The 10100-nt window shown below is 33.2% G+C and overlaps 1 long non-coding RNA gene across 1 annotated transcript; it reads left to right on the top strand.

The window, feature by feature from the left end:
• Nucleotides 1–7037: 7037 nt before the first annotated feature.
• Nucleotides 7038–9567, top strand: LOC128179581 (uncharacterized). Its single transcript, XR_008243106.1, has 2 exons — nucleotides 7038–7180; nucleotides 9244–9567. It is a non-coding gene; the product is annotated as an uncharacterized LOC128179581 (long non-coding RNA).
• The last annotated feature ends 533 nt before the right edge of the window (nucleotides 9568–10100 follow it).

Here is a 10100-nt window from a genome sequence, read left to right as displayed (position 1 = left end):
GATATATGTTTGCGAGCTATTAAAAATATCTTAAAACTGCATTGCATATTATTGTATATGAAAATATACTTAAACATATATCATTCTTTAATATAAATTATAAAAATATTGTATCTTTTTCAAGGCTTTTTATTTTACGTGTTCTTTATTGCGTCATATTTATTAAAAATTAACAACACGCTGGGATCTTGGACATACTGGAAAACTTGATTCATTTTACATTCATTTGTATTGCAGATGATAATGTAAATAAAGCATTATGAAGATAAAAACAAAACAATGTACCTCGTCAATCGTGTAACGAATTCCCGGATACATGTGCATTGAGCGTATTTTGAAGGCAGGCTTTGTTGTTATATGACATCGGCACAATTCGTAGTAGGTTTAAGTTTTTAGTTTTTACAATAGTTACTCCAGCTTCTGATGATCTCGCTGAATTAATTCAATTTGATTTCATCGCGTGCATACAAGTGTTTTCATATCTTCTTTTTTTTCTGAGAACGATCTTTTCACTTTGGAGTTCCGAATGACAATGACTAATGAAATTTGAGTGAACGATTTGAGAACACAAGTTTAACGCACGATGAGCGAATGGTGAACGCCTTATGAACGGTAAGCGCGAGCGCTTTGTGAACGAGGAGCGCACGGTTAGCGACGCTCGACTGAACGCACGGAGATCGAACGTAAATTTTTTAGAGAATGTACCGTCAAAATAAAAACTCTTATATATATATGCAATCTCAAATGAGGTCAAATTGATACATATACCGTCAAATGAGGACTTTAATATACGTACACACACTGCCAACTGAGAATCAGTATGTCTCAAATTTAGTAATCAAAGTCCACTACCAATCGCTTCGTGAGTACATAACTGAAAAACACATTAAATTACGGTAAAAAATATACACACAGCTCAGGCACGTAGCATCGTTTTTTTTGAAATTGTGTGGAGGGGGGGGGGGGGGGGGAGCAGACTTCACAATTCACAAGTAAAAAATCATAATTCGCTAATCGGGTCTGAAAGTTACTCAAACTTGCATTATAGTGCTTATTTTGTTCATTTCCAAATGCATACCATTTTTTTTTACAAAGTATGTGTGTGTGTGTGTGTGTGTGGGGGGGGGGGGGGGCAGATGCCTCAAATTCAAATTTATATATTTCTTTAAAAATCTCTGTTGCCCCTCCCCCCCCCCCCCCCCCCCCCGCTATATGCCTGCAGCTGATTATTATCACTTTAATTTCATCGGTACTTTTCGCACAATTTTGATAACTGCAACCAATCAGTGAATGATGCACGGATTTCACCAGTGATTAAGTTTATGGTCATGGGGCGGCTATTATAATCGTCGCAGCTGTCAAAATAGATTGTGTCGCTGTGCATTAATAGTGAAAACATTTATTAATTATTTTCACTTAAACAATATAATGCTGTCTTTGATGATTTACGCGGGAATGAAGGAAGCGACATTGGAGAAAAAATACATAACCCGCGTGGTTATATTTACATCTTTCTTTTAAGGTGGTATGGAACACCTCCATATTGCGACGTGCTTCCTATCGAAATAAACAAAAAATTCAATTTAATTCTATATAATTTTTCTTTCACAAGTATGTACCTAACAGCTTAGCGCAATCAATTAAAGCGTCGGTTGCGAATCTGTACGTCATGAGTTCGTATCCTTCGAGGCTTTTACAATTTTTACCTTTTCAAAAAAATTTAATTAACGTATTGGCAAATATTGTACAATTTAAAAAATCTAAACCGATGAAAGCATTTTGATTATAATGTACTTTTATTCACATTAATATCGCCAGGTGCCCCATACCACCTTAACTTAAACAATAAAATGCTTACTTTGGTGATTCATGCGGGTATGAATTTGCGATATTGAAAAGATGCGACCGCAAAGCTCGAGTATACAAGAAAGAGTGAAAGTCGAAGGCAGAAGAGCGATCCTCCTTCCTTTGGATTCATGTTGTTTTTAAGGTTTTCCGCTCTCAGCGGAAAACCTTACTATTATTCTGAAAAAATTTCAAATTTCTTATTAGGGTTTTCCGTTTTTCAACGGAAAACCCTTCTGTTATTCTACTGTTTCTTATTAGGGTCTTCCGTTTCCAACGGAAGACCCTCTTGTTATTCTACGGTTTCTTTTTCTTTATTTAGGGTCTTCCGTTTCCAACGGAAGACCCTCTTGTTATTCTACGGTTTCTTTTTCTTTATTATTCTTTTTTTTCTTTTTCTGACTTTTTTTAAGCGCAATTTCTCAAAAACTATACAACCGATATGCACAAAATTTTCAGGACTGATAAAGCATGATCGGTGCTACATATTATTAAATTTTCAAATGATGACGTCACTTCCGGTTTCAGATATTGACGATTTTGTAAATTTTTAAGGGTCATTTTGTCCACGCATCTCCTCCAAAACTAATCAAGAGAGAAGCTTGAAATTTTCAGGGATTGTAGATGAATGTATGTAGATGTACCCCCATGCTTCCAATTATGAAAATGGCTCAAGGCCTCGAAGCTCGCCTGAACCTGAAAATTAGCACCAATTTCTTTCACGAAATTTTCGCACATTTTCTGTAATATCTTTTGATGTATAAATATTTTGTTAACACATGTAATGCAAAAGATGGTTATTTTTGCAAGACCTTTAATTTGATATCAAGAAAAAGGGACTGGCCCCTCAAATAAGGGGCCACGGGCGCTCTAAACTCTTTTTACAATAACTCTTTACTGAACAATATTTTGTTATTAATTATAGAAGCAAAAATGTTCACTGTACAGCTGTTTATCTATTCAGTACCATACCTAGGTCATATGTTACGTAATTAGGGGTTTCAAGGGGCCGAAGTTGAAAAATTTTATCATTATTATCAGAAAAAGGTGAAATATTTTGAATAGCACTGTACAACAAAAGTTGTTTAAAATAATGTTCTCAACAATACGAAAACTAAAATTTTGTTGTTGGTGGCCCCAGTAAGGAGTTTAAGGGTTGGCCCTAAAACACATTTATACAGATATCTTGAGAGAGGCTAACAAAATATGTTTATATTTGCAAGACCTTTAATTTGATATCAAGAATAAGGGGTTGGCCCCTCATATTAGGGGCCAAGGGGACTCTAAAGTATTTTTATAATAACTCTTTACTGAAAAATATTTTGTTATTATTTATAGAAGCAAAAATGCTCATTGTACAGCTGTTTATCTATAAATTATCATACCTAAGTCATATATTACGTAATTAGGGGTTTCAAGGGGCCAGAATTCAAAATTTTGATCATTAATATCTGAAAAAGGAGAAATATTTTGAAAAGCAATGTATAACAGAAGTTGTTAAAAATAATGTTCTTAACAATATGATACCAAACATTTTGTTGTTAGTGGCCCCGGTTAGGGTTAAAGGGTCAGCCCCTAAAACACAGTTGTTAAGATATTTCGAGAAAGGTTTACAATTCGTGAACACTTGTAGAACAAAATTTGTTTATATTAGCGGTACCTTTTATTTGATAACAAGAAAAAGGGGCTGACCCCTCAAATTAGGGGCCAGAAGGGCTACTAAGTGTTTTTATAATAACTCTTTTCTGACCAATAATTTGATAATAATCATAAAGCAACAAAGGAGCTTTTATTTAGCTTAATTTAAAACTGAAATCCGTTTTTAGATCGGACGATGCATCATAGAGATATCGGGGTTTAAAAATTGATTTTTCCGGAAATTTTGTTTCCGCGTCTTTGGTTTAAAAAATAGCGTAATGTTCAAAATAAAATTATCTCCTACCAAAAATAATTGTTAAGTCGTACTTGAACACATTCCGAATTTTTTTGTTAAGTCGTTCTTGAAATCAGAAAGGTTTTTGTTAATTCGTACTTAAAATCATTCGGATTTTGTTAAGTCGAACCAGGAATAATTCGATTTTTTCATCTTTTTATTTTAGTTACTGTGTTATTGGTTTAAGAGCTCTGCTTCTTACAGGACCCCCAGCTTTACTTCCGGCATTAACGGAAGGCCCACTCGTTGCTTTGCAACGAGCTTTGCTCTAGTTATTCTTTTTTTTTCTTTTTCTGACTTTTTATGAGCGCTTTTTCTCAAAAACTATCCAACCGATTCGCACAAAATTTTCAGGACAGATAAAGCATGATCGGCGCTACATATTATAAAATTTTTAAATGATGACGTCACTTCCGGTTTCAGATATTGACGATTTTGTATATTTTTAAGGGTCATTTTGTCCACGCATCTCCTCCGAAACTAACCAAGATAGAAGCTTGAAATTTTCAAGGATTGTAGATGAATGTATGTAGATGTACCCCCATGCTTCCAATGATGAAAATTGCTCAAGGCCTCAAAGCTCGCCTGAACCTGAAAATTAGCACCAAATTTTTTCACGAAATTTTTGCACATTTTCTGTGATATCTTTTGATGTATAAATATTTTGTTAAAACATATAATGCAAAAGTTGTTTCAAATAACACGGGCTTTCGTTTAATATCAAGAAAAAGGGGCTGGCCCCTCAAATTAGGGGCCAAGAGGGCTGTAAAGTCTTCTTACAATAACTCTTTACTGAATAATAATTTGTTATTAATTATATAAGCAAAAATGTTCATTGTTGGGCTGTTTATCTATACAATACCATACTTAAGTCATATGTTACGTAAGTAGGGGGGTTTCAAGGGGCCAGAAATTCAAAACATTGATCATTAATATCTGAAAAAGGAGAAATATTTTTAAAAGCAATGTAGAACAAAAGTTGCTCAAAATAATGTTTTGTACAGTATGCTACCTTAAATGTTTTTTGTTTATGACCCCATTTAGGAGTTAAAGGGTCGGCCCCTAAAACATATTTGTACATATATCTCAAGAACGGTTAACATTTCTTGAACACTTGTAGAACAAAATATGTTTGTATTTGCAAGACCTTTCATTTGATATCAAGAAAAAGGGGCTGGCCCCTCAAATTAGGGGCCAGGAGGGCTCTAATGTCTTCTTACAATAACTCTTTACTGAACAATAATTTGTTATTAAATATAGAAGCAAAAATGTTGTTTGTACATCTGTTCATCTATACAGTACCATACCTAAGTCATAAATTATGTAATTAGGGGTTTCAAGGGGCCATAATTCAATATTTTGATCATTAATATCTGAAAAAGGAGAAATATTTTTTAAAAAGCAATGTAGAACAAAAGTGGTTAGAAATAATGTTTTTAACAATATGATACCAAACATTTTGTTGTTAGTGGCCCCGGTAAGGGGTTAAAGAGTCGGCCCCTAAAATACGGTTGTTTATATATCTCGAGAACGGTTGAAAATTCATGAACACTTCTAGAACAAAATATGTTTATATTAGCAAGACCTTTTTTTTATATCAAGAAAAGGGGGCCGACCCTTCAAATTAAGGGCCTGAAGGGCTACTAAGTCTTTTTATAATAACTCTTTTCTGATCAATAATTTGATATAAATCATAAAGCAACAGAGGGGCTTTTATAAAGCTTAATTTAAACTGATATCCGTTTTAAAATCGGACGATGAATTACAGAGATATTGGGATTTAAAAATTGAGTTTTCCGGAAATTTTGATTCCACGTTCTTGGTTAAGGAAATAGTGTTGTGTTCAAAGATAAATTAACTCGTACCTAAAATAATTCGGAAATTGTTAATTCGTACTTAAACACAATCGTGTTTTTTTTGTAAGTCGTTCTTGAAATCGGAAAGGTTTTTGTTAAGTCGTACTTAAAATAATTCGTATTTTGTTAAGTCGTACCAGGACTAATTCGATTTTTTTCATCTTTTTATTTTAGTTTTTCTTGCTATTGGTATAAGAGCTCTGGTTCTTACAGGAACTTACAGCTTTACTTCCAACATTAACGGAAGACCCACTCGTTGCTTTGCAACGAGCTTTGCTCTAGTCTTATTATTAGGGTCTTCCGTTTCCAACGGAAGACCCTCTTGTTATTCTTCGGTTTCTTTTTAGGGTCTTCCGTTTTCAACGGAAGACCCTCTTGTTATTCTTCGGTTTCTTTTTATTATTATTATTATTATTCTTTTTCTTTTCTTCTGACTCCTATTTTGCTTCATAACTCAAAAGGGTTTTAACCGATTTTGATGAAATTTTCAGAGATTTTTGCACGTTAGCGTCCCTCAATAATGTGAAAGTTTTAAAGAGAACGTCAACTCCGTTTTGACGTGACGTCACTTTTAAAAATTTTAAAAAGTCATTTTGTCCGGGATTTTTCTCAAAAACGCTTTAAGATAGAGGCTTGAAATTTTCAATGGTTATGATTTGGTCGATTTACCTCTGTAATAAGGCTCGAAATGAAAATCTGTCACTTCTGGTCGAAACCGGAAGTGAAACAAATTTTTCGAAAAAATGAATTTTCTGATCAAATCAAAAATGAATATGTGTTTTGTAGAGCTTATCAAACTGAATCTAACACTGAAAGCCGTTTTAAAATCGGACGATGCATTACAGAGTAATCGGGGTTTAAAAATTGATTTTTCCGGAAATTTTGATTCCGCGTCCTTGGTTTAAAAAATAGCGTTATGTTCAAAGTAAAATTAACTCGTACCAAAAGTCTGTTACCAAAATTAAATCGATAAATGCATGCTGATCATAAAATAGTTAATCAGCGTGTTCATTGAAACGATGTCGTTAATTTGATTGATTATTATACGTCGAGTGTGCTGGCTTGGAAAATAGTGACAATTTTTTTTTACCAGAAACATATAATAAAAACGAAGCAGCAAAACAGCAGAACAGTGAAAAGGAATTGAAAGCCATTAGTCAAGAAAGACGTTGCTGACAGTTAATGAAAGCGTAAGTTGATATATAAGCCTTAACCTAATCGTCACAGACAGTTGTTGAATAGTAGAACAACACGTATCCTGACATTGGATCATTGAATGAAGAGTTTGAAATATTTCAATATACCTAGGCCGATTTATTATAATTATTTACTTGCAAAATAAATGCATAAATGCTTGTTATACATGTTGAATTGTACTATGTATATCAAACACCGAAATGAGTATCGTACGATTCGTCACGTCAACGCGCCTTGTTTTGATTGCGAACAGCTGACAGCGAAGTGTCGACATTTTCATATGATGCATGGCTTGCAAAACTTCGATAGTGGAAAATGCATCTCAACTATCGTTTGGGAGATTATTAAGGTATGTTTTAATATAGGTTATGTCCTTTCAGTATGTTTTAATATAGGTTATGTCCTTTCAAAAAAAAATGCACTTTTCAGCGTAACCCGAGATTCCTCTGACTAACCTCGTAACCTCCGCTTTTTATATTGTGACGTGCGTCACGATATAAAAGCGGGGATCAGAGTCAGATGAATCTCGGATTGTTTTGGTCAAGTATATTTACACGTTCAGGTTTTGCACATCGCTTTTTGGAATTTTTTTCGTTTTTTTCCAATATATGTTTGTCTTATTTCGTATTGAACTACATATACTGTACACTGTAAAACCGTGCTGGGGGTCCCAAGATACACAAGTCTAAAATGCTGTAATTAGTGTAGTTTATCTTTTATACATACAAGCTTATCTTTTAAAAAGATTGGTGAGCTAGCGCCGTAGCCATCCTAAAACACAGAAGCAGATTTCTAAATCATTGATTTAAATTCCTGAATTGATTAATTAACAATTAGAAGGCACAGTGGTGTACTGGAATTGTGCTGGAGTGGGGTCTCAATTTAGAATTGTGAATCTAGAGAGGGCTTCACATCGGCAATGGTATAGCTCATTGACTGTGCCTAAATCATTATGGTTCTTCTGTTATTTCAATTTCGAGATGAAAATTTTCAAGAACCATTGGTACTGTTGTGTAGCAATTGTATCTTCTCGGGCCTTTCTGGCATATCCGGCAAGCTCGGAAACATATCCGAGGTTGTTTTCTGAACTTAAAGGAATTTAAGATAAAGCTAGCTATTTATTATAATATTTAAAATAACTTTGCATTATAAGACCTAAGCTACTGTTTTACATTTTCAATAAAACACAAAACTTCATGTGAGGATGATAAAACGCAATTCAAATGGTACTGTTTATCTACAGTATTCCCATAATCCCCCACTATGGAGTTGAGCATGCGTATTCCAGTGAAAAAGAATAACGTAGTTGCTAGCACTCGAGAGCGCTAGCAATTATTTTATGTTTAAGTAAACATTACATGCATATATCACATCTACACTGTATGTAAACAATTTTAAATTAAGACAAATATATGTGGATTTAAATCCTTGATACTGTGGTCTGGCCCTAGAATCATTAAGCAAACTTAGACTTACATGTACCGGTATGTCAAAAATTGTAAACCGTCTTGATGTCTCTTAATTGAAAACTCTGACAAAATTGAAATGCTATATTAAAAGTATTTTGATGTAATGTTGTCAATTACAAATTTCCATTGTCATTTTACGATAAACCATTATTTTATGACTGGTTGAAATTTTGACTGAAGTCTGAAATTGCTTCATGATCCTAAAACCAATTCTCTGTGTGTGTGTGTGTCTCTCTCTCTCTCTCTCTCTCTCTCTCTCTCTCTCTCTCTCTCTCTTGCTTTCAATCTTGGCATAGCATCAGAGAATAACCTAATTTTGTAACAGAAATATTTCTGTCTAGTGGGGAAAAAAATCAAAAGTGCATTGAATTTTGAAACAAGCATATGATATCAATCTCTCATTTTTTTCTATGTTAATATTTGCAGCCGAATTACAAAGCTTTGTAAAATAGTTCATGAAAATTCATGCACATTTAATATGCATAGTATTGATAATAAAACCAAAAACTCCTCCCTTAATTTTTTTTTTTGAAAACCGGTATAATTGACAAACATCGTATAACAGAAGATTATAATTTGATGCTGTTTGAATGGGTGATATCTATTTCTATTTTTCATATTGAAATATTGACTGTCGCAGTGACATATGCTGTCGCAATATGAGTAAAGCAAACTCTCTCTTTGTGTTCTCTCTCTCTTTCTCTCTCTCAATCTGATATGTGTCTATGCACAAGAAAATTCCTTGATGTTATGATTTATGACTTGATATGAAAATTTCTGTTTCTGTATATACTGCCTAAATGTTAGTCATGTATTGGGATATTTCATACTTATTACACTGCATGGTCAGTGTATTTTTTCCAGAAATACTATGGATATGTTAATGTAAACACAGCTATTATTAGTATGTTAACACAGCTAATTGATTTTTTTTAAATTTCAGCCTAAAACAGACTCTTGTTACAACATGGCGGACACATGGCTTTTACCTGTTGATTCTTGTGGTTTCAGCTCTTGAGGTTAACCTCTCACCCCTACCCACATGCATATTCCTTGTGTTCAACAGACTTTTTACCAGTACATGTAATTCATATTAAATCGGATAATGCATGAACAAAAATGAAACTTTAAGAAAGCATCATGCCTTGTTAGGTTTTTGTTGATAAGAAATTTATTAATGACAAACAAAGTTAAAGCTGTTAAAGGACATTTACATTTTTTACAGTAGTTGTGAAGTTTTGTTTTTCAATAAAAGTCTGCAATCATGTTTTTTTTTTTGGTATTTTATAATTATATTCACCGGTAGATGTGTTTACATAATTGAAAAATTACCCCCTCCCCCTTTGCCAATTGTCTACATGAAGATTACATGTAGGATATGTAAATTTATTATTGAAATAACATGTGCTATTAATGCCTATGATACAATGTATTTACTTTTAAAATGAACAAGACACAACATAATTTTATCTTTTTATTAATGTATATATGCATAAAAAAATGTAGAAGAACTTGTCAAATTTGAACATTTTTCATAGAATTTTCATCTGTCTTCTCCAGCTTTCAGGGTTTGTTTGAATTGAATTTAAATATAAGGCAGATGTCTAACTTGTAGGTTTTACTGTTTAAGCATGTTGAAAAGGAGACTAGAAACCAGAATAGATGAGATATTCTCAAAATATGATTGTTAACTTCTGCTCATTGAAACAAGGAATGACATACAGGTGTCCTAATATTTGTTAATTAAAGTGCTACAAATCATTCAATAAACAAAAAAAAAAAAAATCAAATTTTTAGTAT

The sequence above is a fragment of the Crassostrea angulata genome, chromosome 1 (assembly GCF_025612915.1).
Source record: "Crassostrea angulata isolate pt1a10 chromosome 1, ASM2561291v2, whole genome shotgun sequence".
Classification (NCBI taxonomy): domain Eukaryota; kingdom Metazoa; phylum Mollusca; class Bivalvia; order Ostreida; family Ostreidae; genus Magallana; species Magallana angulata.
Note: the sequence above shows the minus strand (reverse complement) of the source record. Positions and strands in the feature narration are given on the sequence as shown.